The following is a 13,878-nucleotide window of genomic DNA, read 5'->3' as shown; positions in this document are numbered from 1 at the left end:
AAAGCATTGCATAAGTGAAATAACTGCCGGGACACTTTTAGGGAGGCGATATCGCGCCCGATAGAATCGGCAGTGGTGTGGCCCGACGCACCCGCGGTGATGGTGGCGCGGGCATTTAAATGGGCTTCCCCTTTTCCGAGTGCTGGGTCATTAACGACAACGGGCGAGCAGCAGCGCGCTGCGCTAGCTTTCTCGAACAAGAGGGGTCGCGACCATCGCCGAACACTCGCTGTTTGGATGGGCACATCTAACCTCCGTGTCGGAGTAGTGGAGTGGTGGGATTTCTTTTACTGCAGTCATGCACCAACTTCGCTACGGTGTTGAGTCTCCAGAGCGTTATCACATTTTAGGCGCTGCATAATAAAATATCTTTGATGTTTTCTTTTTGGCTCCAGTGAATTGTGGAGGCGCTATTGCGCACTTAGCGGAAACAAATTTTATTCGTTTATATTTTCAAGGTAGTGATTGTGAGAGATGCACCTTTTTTTGTGGAATAGTTTTAAATTCACGGGTAGTTTTAAAAAATAGCACGAACTGAATGAAGTAAATAATGCATACAAAATTGAAGGCTTTAAAATGCAGTCTAAAGACGATGACTAAAAGTCGATGACTAACAGTGCTTCAAAATAACGTTTCGGTATAACTGTATTGGAAAGAGGGTTCCGCGATTCAACGAGAATGATCGCCACGGGCAGTCGAAATCGTGTTCGCTGAAAGTCTTAGATGAATGCTTATACGATAGCATATTGGTCTTCTACTTGGACTAGGGACTATTTCACAACCTCCTGTACTTTTCAAGGATCTCAGGAGGGGCTGTACGGAGATACAAAGTTGCCAAAGAGCTAGTATTAGCACGTTGCAAAAACTATAAGCGGAGCGTTCCAGTTGCTGGGAAAAGTTTGTCGATCAGTACGGGCAGCACAGCGCCAAAGCGATCAAGTACGAGTGCAATACTATATCAAGGTAGAGGACCGTCGATCACTTTTCGTTGAGCGAGCAAAATTGAAGGTCTCTGTCGGCATCATAACTGTCGTTGTGACGCAGATATTGAGTGCTCTTGAAGGCGTCTCTTACGACGCTTAGTTAAAGCGATGCGCCAGCTCGGACCCTTCGACACTTCTATCACCGCTCCAGCCTGATAGCATTTACCCCGAAACTCTATGGAGACACCAGGCCCCCTATTCGAAGTTGTATCTTTTGAAGGTCTCAGCGATTGGTTGATGCCGTGGAAGCGGTTGTGGCACACAGCAGTAACACAAAAAGTAGTTGGACAAGCTGTAAAGATGGCGGCACATTCGCGCTATCTAAATGTGCTTGATCTTCGACGGCTATGCTTCTTACTGTTCATTCGCTAAGAAGAATAATTTACTGACAGCCTAAGAGCAACTTACAGGTCACGACAGTTGCGTAGCAGCAGCATTCAAAAGTGAAGATAAGAAATTTGGTACCTCGTGCTAATAAGCAAAAGTTTACTTAAAGGATTACTCTGTCAAGATATTAATCATTTTATTAGAAAGTCTAAGATCGTTTTAGACTTTTACGTTTTCTTTTATAAAAGCTAGTTTATGCAACTTCGATGAGATTCAGGCTTTCTGTCCTAGGGCGCAGACGATGCGGTGTGCACTAATACTTATGTATTTCCTTGAAGCTGTCAGCCACTACCTCTTCCAGTCTTAAGCTTGTTCTTTCCACGAATGATTCCACAATGGAGGAGTATCTCTGGCACATCGAAAGAGGAATATAGGCTTTAGAGTTTCGAACAATCACTGACTGAGAGAACTCTAGGTAAAGCTGAGAAGCACAGCCATTTTCTCTGCTCCCTGCAGGGAACAAACATCTGCGTTATCACTTGACCTAACATTTCAAGTCTTCACTTAACCTTCACTAATTTCTCAAAAACACAATAAGGACAAAAATATCCACATTGAATGTTTTTGAATGTCTACAAACAGTTTAAGTAAAAAAAAAAAGTCGGAAGCTGCGACACACGTGTCTAAGACATGAACCAAAAACTAAAACGAAATGCATTCGTTTCTTAGTACTGTCCAAAGCAACAGCAGCAGCAGCAGCTATAAGAAAGTTGTCTCAGAAGGAAAAAATATCTCTCATCAAAGCTCAACATCTATTCGACACATTCCTATTTTAGCTACACCTCGGCAACAAACATACAAACTGGAAAAACTGAAAAAAAAAGAATCCCAACAAATCTGAGACGCTCCCTGTCCAATAACCTCGTCTCGTTTGCGCGACGTGTCGCGTCATTCGTCTAAGTCACTCTCCTTCAGATCAGAACCGGGGAGCGCAACACCGAACATCAAAACAAGCCGAATCAGAGGAGGGCCAGTGGAAGCATAAAGCAAGCCAGCGCTAAGGAGCGGAGAAAAGGGGAAGCGAAACAATCAAAGAGCGACAACAAAAGCAGTAGCGGCTGCTGTCGTTTCCGACCTGTGAGCACAATCTAAAAAGATCAGCCACGCTGTTCTAACCCGACCGTTGGCGGCGTGTCCGATGTGCGGCAAAAGACCCATCGCGCCCGCGTGTCAGTCAGGTAGCCAATCAGAGTAAAGCAAAAACTGAACACCGTGCGTCTGGACACACCGGCGGCGAAACAAGAACAATGGCCGGGGATGAAGCTCGCCGCGACGCACGCACGGAGAGGCAAAAACAGGCCGGGAAAAAGAAAGGGATGAGGAAGGTGGTCTGGCAACGAAAGGGTGAAGGAGGGACGCGAAGGGAAAAAAGTGAGTGAAATAACAAAAGAAAAGCGTGAGCCGTGGAAGGACGCGAGGAAGAGAGTAGGAGGAGGAGATGAGGATGGGGTAGGGGGGGGGGGGAGCAGAGTGTGGACTGCCTCCATCTTTTTTCCGCTCCACGGGGCGCTTTCCTAATCACCGATGCCGCGGCGGGCCGCCGAGGAAGCCGGCGCGCAAATCGATAACAGGGGCGCACTGCAGCCTCCGCCATCCTCGAGCTGCCAGAAAATTTGCCCAGGCGGCGCTGCAAGTCGCCGTCAGCAGCGAGCAGCGATGTCTACGACGCTGCGGATGACGGCTCTGGAATGAGGGAGCCGCGTGCATGCCATTGCGAGCGAGGATTTGCCATAGCTGTGCAGCAGTCCCTGTTCATCATCCTCTCTATTCCCGATACCGCCAAATGCTCGCTCTACTGTTTTGGCCCTCATTGGAAGCGGCCGCTGGAGGGAGCTTTTCAGTACGTATTAACTACAATCCGCGTTTGCAGATCGGCCGGGGGCGCGTGATATCCTCGTGGTGCGTCCACGCGTAAGTGGCGCTGTACAGCCGGATTCGTACCGCGCACGCCAAACATCAGCGTATGGCGCGTGTTGATTGGTGCTGAGCGCTTGTGCAGCAGTCGCGTATTATTGGAGCGGAACGCATTCGAGATTTCGGAGAGGATGGAACGACGTCGTTAAGATCGCCTGTCTCAGAATGGTGTTAGATGACTTCAGATGCACTGAGGCTGCGTGTACATGAAACATCGAATCGTTTTTAAGTAAGCGCGGTCTCGTCATGTCGCCAGATGAAAGCTCTGAAATTGCATTTTCGAGGCGCGATCTTTCACGCTACATGATGAAAGTTGCTGGCACCCCAATACATTCGTCACAAGCCATAAATTCCTAGGGGCGACATTTGACAGGTCACTGTCATGGTCCCCACATATACAAGAGCTTAAAATCAAGCTCTGCTCTACGCCTTTATCTTTCGTATGCTCTCCACCACCAGAAAAGGCTGCTCTACACCTTCATTACTACGGCTGTATGGTGCGCTTTGTGAATGCCTCCTACGCTGCAGTCTCCCAGCTCTTCAGAGTATCCTCACAAATATCAAACACTTGAAGCTATGCAGGCTAAAGCCTTGAGAATCTGCCTCGGCCTTCCAAAAACACCCCCAAAGTGGTTACTCTAGCAGAGATCAGATGTCTATCTCCATCAGCACTGCTAACCTAGGAGTTGCTTCGTGCCCAAGTGCGGTTCGTGGCTCGTGTGCCTCACCATCCACTCACAGCGCACTGCATAGAGGAAGTTTCTGACCTTCTCCCACCACACTACCAACGCCCTGTCACGACCTCCTCCCCACCTTGGAGGTACATAGCATGGCAAATCAAGACAACAGTTTCTGGCATCAAAAGAAGAACAAACACCCTCGGCCCTGCACTTAAATATATTGCTCTTGAACACATTTATGGATGCTGCAGTGCGCACCGTCACATCTACAGTGATGGCTGTCACATCCGTCTCATCAGCGATTGGCGTCTGCGTTCCGTCAACGCGCATAACAATTTCGGCGTTACTGAGTCACCGCACCTCGACTACTGCTACCGAGCTGGCTGCTCTGCGAGCAGCATTTATTACATTCTCAAACAACCGCCAAGAGCGTGGGTTATTTTCAGTGACTCTCATGCTGAATTACAATCTATAATGCCATCAGGAAGCCTTCAGAAGCCGATCGTCGATGACTTAAACAGATTCTACTCCGTGGCCTGTGAGCTTGGCCACCGTGTTGTGCTGCAGTGGTTACCCGCTCACTGCGGCCTTGCTGGCAACGATCACGCTGACGGTGCAGTGAGGTCGGCGCATGGCGACACCTCCTTGCTCCTGCCTATACCATTTTCGCGCAGTGATGGCGCCAGGCTTCTAACTACAAAATCCTGGCAGACGCAACGATCTTTCTGGTGTGATCCGTAGCGTCAATATCCCTTTTACGTATCGACCCCACTTGCGACTTCCGCATGCCACGAAATATAGATAGACGTGATCGAAATTGCCTCCATAGAATTCACCTGGACGTTGCGTTGCCTTCACTAAATCCTATTTACATAAAATTGGTGCATCAAGTAGCCCTCTGTGCCCCACATGTGGTGTTCCCGAGGATCTTCCACATTTGATCTCCCGCTGCCAACTCTTCAACAATCATCGCAAGGCACTTTTAAGTGCTTTAGGACTTTGACAGGATGGCCCCGTGCACCTGGAGCATGTCCTTGGACCCTGGAGGGACGCGGCTTGGGGTGTGCTCGGGACAAAAGCATTTTTAGTTTTTTTAAGAGGCACGGGTTTCGTGGACATTCTTTGACATTCATGTCTGTGTGTGTGTTTGTGAGGGCGTGAGTGTGCTTGATTTCATCATTCACCTTTTCTTTTTCTCTTTTTTTTTCACCATCCTCTTGTCTAATCTTCTCTTCTTTCACCCTCACCTGGAGTAGCATGCCAGGCCGACAACCACGCAGACCTCTCCTGTTCCATTAAAGTCCTTCTCCTTCTCCTCGGCTTATTCTGGAGGAAGCAAATTTTTAACACTTTGGGTGGGAGTATAGTTCGGACTGCGATGGCCAATTAAATGACAACTGTTTTGAACAGCAACACTTATAATGCCATCGTTTACACTCTATGTTTACTTATATGCTTACTTTGCTAGCATTCAGTTATAATCGCGATATGTCGACCAAACTGCTATGTCCGACTTTGTATTCTGTTCTGATTTCCCTTTGGATCAACTGTTTTTCTTAACGCTTTTAACCCTTCGTTTGCTATTCTGTTCGCGGTTTTTGCACTGTTCAATATAATTTTATCCATATATCCGGGCTACGACGGAACGAAGCAAATGCTGAAGCGACTGATCTCGCTATTTATAAAAGCACGTGGAATGAGTGGTGGAAAAAAAGTTCGTGAATAAATGCACCCACCCTGATCTGGTAAGCTTAAGGTAATTTAGTGCCATCAGATTATCATTTCCGCTGAAACCAACAATGAACAGAAATAATTCAAATCAAATCTAACATAAAGTTATCATTTAAAAACTTCACAATGCAGTGAAAAGTATTAGTCTTTCCGTAAACGCCGAGTGTAACCAACATTTACAATATGCACAAACGAGAAACAGGGAGATTTGTGAAGAAAAAACGAGATTTATCATTTGCCGGATACAATGCCAGCCACTGCTGAGCGAAATAATTCGTCAACAGGACAGTAACCCCCCGTGTATTTTCGCTCATTTTACCTTTACGCTATATGTTCGTGTCAGCGCTTTCTCGCGTCTAATGTATCTGGGATCACATCTTAAGGTTGTTTGCACGAAATATATTTGATCACAGCATAGGAGGGAGTACTATTTCTTACTAAGCGACAATAAATGAAGGGATTGACATCCAAGTGCAGCGTTTAGGGGATAGTTACACCACAGCATGGCAAATAAAGCTATCACAAAAAGAACACTAAATTATTTTCAGGCTTTCTTAGTGAATGAGCTTGGCTGGACTAACACAAAGTGCTTCGTATGAAGACAGAATAACCGGATGATCTCCAATAAGATGTTATATAGTGTAGAAAGACCCATTATCGAAATGCTTGGTTTAATTGAATTGAAGATTTCTAGCTTTCTGGTGGGATCGCGTCGCGCTTTCATATAGCATGAGAGCTATGTAGGAAAGCTTGCGCAGGTTCGAAGGGTAGGCGGGGGGGGGGGGGGGGGGGGTAACAGTGCCAGGACGGAGCAGAATGGCGCCTTAGAGCAGCTGCTGGGTCTCACAGACAATATTAGCCAGAGATATGAAACAAGACTGGCACAAACACACGAATGCGCTGTATCTCTGACCCAGTAGTTTGTTATGCAGACAATGCCTGTGTGGAAGAGCTGCCATGAACAGAACAGGCATATGGGGAAGTGCGATACATCAGATGCCGGATGATTTCATCTTCACTGCTCCGAAGCGTGCACTTTGAGAGTGCTTTAGACGAGCTCGGCTCGCAGGGAGCTGTTTCGACGCTGCCTCTGCGTTCCTTCTTCTCCCAACAGAAGTGCGATGTACACGCAGAGTTGTCAAGAGGAAAATGAACTCCCCAGTGTAGCAGCAAGAGAAACTGCGCCCGGGTATGACGAAGGCCATTGTTGCGGGACAAAAGTGTACACTGCCGGATGGGTGTAACGGTGAGTTTTTGGTGGGTCCTTCATGCCATGCTGTACCGCTAAGGGTGTGAGTCGTGTGAAAACAGTCTTAGTGTCCTTTCTCTGCATATTTGCTGTGACTACGGACTTCGTGCCACTTTTGAAGTCCTTAACGGAAGATAATTAGTTCGTGGGCCTCCCAGCTGGCCGTCATGATGCGACGGTAGTGTTCCCGCTGTCTTTACTCTATACAACTTTGGGACATAACATGAAGGATGCTTTGTTCAGCATGAACGCATATACCCAACAGCGTAAACATGGAGCTTAATAAATTAGAATGAAACTGCTTTCCAACGACGACCCCGAAAGAGACCTGTAGGCTTTTTCTGCGTTCATTAATTCCGTGAGTATATTGCAGTACTGGAATTCGAAGGAACTGCTAGAATTAGAACTCGCACAGTATCAGATAAAAGATGCCCACCAACTGTAAAAAAAAGAAAGAACATGGGGACATTTAGTTTGAGTGACGGACTATTGGGCGTGTGGGTACACGATGCAAGAGAACGGCATCTAAAGAAAGAGTGCGCATTGATCGTGCTGTCGTAGTTGCACCGCCATTATCATGCATTGTGCTTGGAGAGTGCGATAGTATTAAAATGTGAGGAAGATAGTATTAAAATGTGTGGTAGTCGCATACGCTGAGCCTCAGCAGTCGACGATACTTATGCGCAGCGACATACTTGCGTGGTCGGCTCTCCGCTTGCAGCTAGCCGAGCCAGCCACCGAGCTCAGCCACGTCACGTGACCTGCACACCTGCCAACTCGGCCTTATCCCTTGGTCTCTTGACGTCACACACTCCGTCAACCGATCAGCAAATTTTATGACAGACGCCGCCGGATGTCGCCGGACGCCGAATGGGTTTTAACGCTATCGCGTTACAGGCCTCGTCCATCAGATAATCCATTAGGTTTCGGCGTCGTGAGCGCAAAATCACGAGCATGCATCTGCCAGGTGGTCCCCAGAGAGCAACCTAGGAGGCAGGTGGCCCAATTAGGTCACGTGACCTTGCGGCGTCATCGCAACCTGCCCACCGGATAGTGAGGAAACTGCCCACCGTGGCGGGTGGCAGTTAAATGAATGAATTTTCGCTCGGGAAGAGCAGCCTGGAATGCAGAAGGCCCACCTCCGGGAGCACCCGCCATTACAGGGCAGTGGCGCATCGGCTGAGGCTTAAGACGAGTTTGGTTGCCGAAGCGTGCTGCGTAGAGCACAGGAGCGTTAGATTTGGCTACTGATGACTGCTAACAAACCAGCAGCGGGCCGCAGTAGACGAGAGAGGCGAGACTTACTGATGATCCTTGCCCTCCGAGACCAGGTACCAAGTTACGGTTGCTAAACCTGCCGAAGACATTCCACGTCGTCCAGTCTCGGAGACATCATATGTGCATTACGAGCTCTGCCATACGAAGCGTCCATTTCGCACAAACCGATTGCGGCAGCAGGCTGTGCGGTGTCGGAATGGACCGTGTTTAAGGTGATCGGTTTAGGTAACTCGTGTTGCACAAATTGCAGCGTTGTCGTCGGTGTCGACGTCGTTGACCATTAGTGAAAAATCCCCCCCAAAATCCCCAGAGAAGCATCCCTACGAGGTAGGTGGACTAGCTAGGCTACCTGACCTTGTGGCGTCATCACAACTTGTCCACCGGATTGTCTTGGAACTGCCCACCGTGGCAGGAGGCAGTTAAATTAACGATTCGTCACGAGAGGCTGCTGGCAAAACAAGCTGGATCGCACGAGTTCCACCGGTGGCAGAGCAGCGGCACATCACTTAACCGCTGCATCAGTGCGCCATTGCGCCACTGCGTCAGGAGTGGTACCAGGACTCCTAAGAATCTATGAACATTAAGCAGAGAATGCCCAATTCTGCATATATGAGCATTAACACATTTGCTGTCGCATCATTCCCTTAAGGCGGAGCTGAAGTGTCCACTCTGACTTTCTTTTCAAAACAGTCATCGAAGAAATCTACTGCGGGCCTTGTGGCAACTGCAAGTCAATTATTCGAAAACAATTCGAAAATTTGAGGATATATTCGTTTCGTTGTCAATAATTTGCACCATTTGATTCTTTCAGCTAAAAAAAATGCACAAAACATTTGATTAGCTATTCAAAAACTTCGAATATTCGCGTACTCGCAACAGTCAATATCTTCTTGTGGGCATTCGTCATGTATAGTGGCCCCGCAAAGGAAACAGGGACGACAGCGGAGAACTATGTGTCTTCGCGGCCGTCCATGATTCTTTCGCGCTGCCACATTCGTAGCAGTTCGGCGTTCTATAGAGACGGTGCCTGAGCAATCGTTTCAATATATTTTGTTTCTACGCTCTTCACTTTTTATAACCATGTTTTGTCAAAAAAAAGTCCCTTCAATTAAGCAGAACAATTTTTCTCAAACGAGTTTAGAGCTCTCAAAGCGGAAGCTTCTGAAGCCGGGTGCTAGGATCAATGGGCAGCTGCTGGAAGGCACGCGAGTTGTAGGAAGATGAGTTCCGTTTGATATTTTGCAACCTTTGTTAGAGCTAGAATAGCTCCGGCGTATAAATTGGAAAATAAAAAAATTGACTCAGCCATGTGATAACCCAGTAAATTTCACTTGTCGGCATTTATGGGCGGTGGGCGGTTGTGGGCAATATTTGGGCGATCAGTGTGTCGAGCGCAAGATAATTCCCCTTTAATAATGTCCTGCAATGTTAGCGTGTTTCCTTTTTAAGGAAGGTTGCACATGTGTTGCCCACGTCCTGCAGTTAGGCCTAACCAACTGCAAGCGTCTCTGTAGGTGGCATTGCAAGATAGAAACACTGAGTGGACTGTCAGTGGGCTGCATTTGACAAGCTTATATGCAGTGTGCTAGAGCGCACGTCTCTGTCGCCCCCTCTTTTCCGCCGTGCTTCTTCTGGTTGCGCTTCGTACTCGTCAACATATGCGGGATGCAACCAAACATGCACGCCTCCGGGGGCTCGCGGCCCCTACCCAAGTAGCACACAGTGCGAGTCCTTGTGGGTTCCTGAAGGAAGTGGGGCTAGGGCAACCTTTATAGTACCCGCGTCGGCTCCCTGTGGGGAATAAGTAGGCGAACCCGAATTAGTCTGGCCCTTGTTGATTCTGTGTGGGTCCTAAAGTTCTACATGGGGTCTAAAGTCGCCGCTGTGGCTCTGTGGTTGTGGCGCTCGGCTGCTGACGCAAAAGACGCGGGTTCAATCCCGGTCGTGGCGGTCGCATCTCGGTGGAGGCAAAATGCTAGAGGCTCGTGTACAGTGCGATGTAAGTGCAAGTTTATGAACACCACGCGGTGGAAATTTCAGGGCCCTTCACTACCGTGTCCTTCATAGCCTGAGTTGCTTGGGGACATTGAACCACCATAAACGAAAGGGTCCTATATCGATGCTGCTAGGGCTACTTCATGCCACATTCTTACATCTAGCCCACACCGGTCCTTTGTAGGGTACATGAGGGCAGTTGCAATGCCCATGTGGGCTCAATTCTAAAAAAAAAAACCTCAGCTGGTCCAAATGAGGCTACCCACACGAAACTACTGTAGGTCCCCATAGCCCGTGGGGAGGCTTGAAAACAGGCATGCCGGAATACTGCCCACATTGGTCCCTTGTCGGGTACTTAACGGCAGATAAAACATCAATGTGGGCTCTATGCTGAAAAAACATCTACTAGTCAAATGGTGCTGACCACGTGAAACCACTGTAGGTCCCACATAGGCCATGATGGGGCTGGTAAACGGGAGTGCCCTAATGCTGCGCACATCAGTCCCTACAACTTCCTATGTATAATCTGGCCAGTGGCCAAGTAGGTTTTCGGATGCAAATTGTTTATTTTATCGGTCGCTTGTCGGCTACTTAGGGCAGCCTATGCATTGCCGCAGGCGTTTCTACTTCTGCTGCAGCGGGGCTTAACCCACCGATATGGCTTCATCGTATTATACAAGTACTTTTTTCATTTCACTTATATGTATTATACGCACTCATAACTTACTCTCATAGATAACTTTCAATATAATTCTCAGCATCTTTACACGGTTACTTAAAATTACAGCATTTTTGCCCTCGCATTCAACTAACTTGCGCACAATAAACTGGTCATGCGCAAGAATAACTGTGCCCATTTACCAGGATGTATTGAATGACCTGAGAGTCTCCAAATGCGATTACAATTCGGAACACAAACATTGACTATCCTCGGAACGCCCAACAATAAAGTGCTGCCTGCACAATGTGTAACATGCCATCAGTTTAAGTAGCCCAAATTGCCGTCGTGCTTAAGAAGAAAATTTTCTAGGCTGTGTAGGTTAGGCAGACATTGAAAAAAATTGTACATTATATGCCTTGAGTACAATTGGGGCATTTGGGGCTGGGTTTGCCCCTAAATCATCTACATCGGCCCCTTGCGGGGACAATGTGGGCAGGCCTCCATTGGGCTTGCACCTTTAGAACCTGCACCAGCCCCATGCCGATTTTGAAGGGCCTAACTGAGATGAAAACAATGTTCGTCCAAGGTGCTACCCACATCTCACCAAAATAGGACCGATGAGGGAGCTGGGTGGGCTACCCGCATGAGGCAATGAACGCCTACTGTGGGCAGTCCCAGATGGGCTACCTGCATTGGTCTCAAATGGGTCTATTGGGGCGTTTATGGGCAGCATACTGGGGGCCGACTAGGGACCGCGTTGCAGAACCTACATTGATCCCACCAGGGCTCAAATGGGCTCCCAACACTGGAACTACAGAGGACCTCACTTCAAAACCACCCTTGGGCTACACGGGTACGTTCACTACCGCCCCTTCGTGCGCACTTCATGAATTCCCTAGGGGCGCGGCTGAGGTGTCCGGCTTGCCTGAGACAGCACACCCACCATAACCGGTTTCGGATCCTCTTTTAACACGATAGCGTTAACGGCCTCGTTGTCCAAAAAATCCGGTGTCGGCGTTGTCGACGTCGTCGTCGGCTTCGTGAGCGAAAAATTACGAGCACGGTTCTGGTCGGTGGTGGCCAGAGAGAAACCTAGGAGGCAGGTGGGCCCCCTGCCACCGCATCTGCCGCCACTGCCACTGCCATTGCAGGGCAGTGGCGCATTGCTTAACCGCTGCACCACTGCGCCGGGAAGGGTATGAGGACTCCTAGAGATTTACGAATGTAAAGTAGAGAATGACCTGCTGCATATATGACACTTACCCTATTACGCTATTGCGTCATACCCTTAAGGAGGAACTTAAGTGTCCCCTCCAATTTTACTCCTTCTCTAGGATGTTCACGTCCAAGAAAGCAAGAACCATATTTCCAATGCCTAATCAAGGAAGAGAATGGCGTTGTGGGCTGCGCACCGCAAGTTAATTGTACAAAATAACGACGCTGAAAGATTGAGAGAAACAATACTAATGGGCCATTACGCGCGTGCTAATGTGGATGTTGACAGCTATGAAGACCCCCCCGCGCTTCAATTCCTGCTCCGGACTTCCCCTCATTGGCGCATCCGAATTCCACTAAGGCTACCGCCCGAGAACTGAAGACAACAGCAATGTTCTGGAAGGGTTCGAACTTCTTTAACAGCCCCGAGGCTCCCGTTCAGGCGCCTGCCGCGTCTACTGTTACGCTTTCGGGCGATACAAGGTGGTCGACAGGGATTCCAATCGCAGATGAGTGGAGGGCGGTGGCTTTGAAGATTGGGTTTTCGATTGTATGGAGTTTAACGTCTCAAAGCGATTCAGGCTGTGAGGGAGGCCGTAGTGGAGGGCTCCGGATAATTTCGACTAGCGGGATTCTTTAACGCACGCTGAAGCACGGTCCTCTAGCACTTCTCCCCCATCGAAACGCGACCGCCGCTGCCGGGATGGAACCCGCGTCTTTCGGGTCAGCAGCCGAGCCTCGAAGAGCAGGACGCTTGTCGTTCCACCCCACGGAAACATGTTGAGTCGCCGGTCATTAAAAGGGTCATGGCTACTGGTCGTGGTTACTTCCGGCATTTCTTCGCCACGAGGTCCCGAAGAGTTTTAGGCTTTGGTATACGTTTCTTCGCCGTTTCTTGCATCGTTTCCTTCAAGTCAACGTAAAACTGCCGCGCTTGAGCGCAGTTTCTTCATATCTGTTTTCTTTCAAATACGGCCGCGGCGGGGGAGGAATAATGCGTGCCGCTGTATTTCGCGTTCGCCGCGGACACTTTGCGTGCACAAAAACTACTACGTCTTTCCCGGGAACCTTCGAATACAGAGCAAGCGCATCAAAGGAGACATTTTTTCACTTAGAGCGGTATTTTAGAGTGATCGGTTGACAACGGAATGCGAAACGCAAAACTCAAGGAATAAACGATGCGCCAGTGATCGTGCCAGACGCTGTCTGCTCAAATGCGCTCAAATTTTTCAGACACACCTAAACCATGACGGCACCGCGCCAGCACAAAATACAAATTGCTTCATGAAGTCTCCACTTCGTGGCTAATAAATCAAGGATTTCTGGTGCGATGAAGCTGAGAGATAAAAAGAAAAGACATGAAACTACGCAGAACTCGCTAAAAGAATTGGGAACGCATTATATCGAAGTATTCTTTGCTTAATCGCAAAGATTTTTGCTTTGCCTCTTGGCAGCGTTTTCTCACTGAAAGTTACTCTGTAAAACCTTTGGAATCACGTGTGACGCTTCTAGCACTCAGCCAGAAGTGCTATCATGATACGTTTTATCTCTTCATGTCTCATTCGCGTTCATGTACTCGTGAACACGCCGATCATCACACGTTATTTTTTGTGGTATAAGCTCTAATGGGACAGCATAAGCCACGCTATACTGAGGGCATTGGGAAATATGGAAAATAAGCAGTAGAGGATTGCAAAAAGATCTTTGTGTCCAGCTTAAAAGTTGACCAAATGAAATCGCAACCGTACCAGCAGGGCATCGACGTTTCCAATACGTTTGTGTCAC

General features: G+C 48.4%; 1 protein-coding gene across 4 annotated transcripts in view; it reads right to left on the bottom strand.

Annotated features, from left to right (window-relative positions):
• Positions 1–13,878, bottom strand: part of Rdl (Resistant to dieldrin) — a 228,955-nt gene that overhangs the window by 184,936 nt on the left and 30,141 nt on the right. The gene's annotated exons all lie outside the window — the stretch shown is intronic.

Source organism: Amblyomma americanum, chromosome 4, assembly GCF_052857255.1.
Source record: "Amblyomma americanum isolate KBUSLIRL-KWMA chromosome 4, ASM5285725v1, whole genome shotgun sequence".
Lineage (NCBI taxonomy): Eukaryota > Metazoa > Arthropoda > Arachnida > Ixodida > Ixodidae > Amblyomma > Amblyomma americanum.
This window is presented reverse-complemented; position numbering and strand designations above follow the sequence as displayed.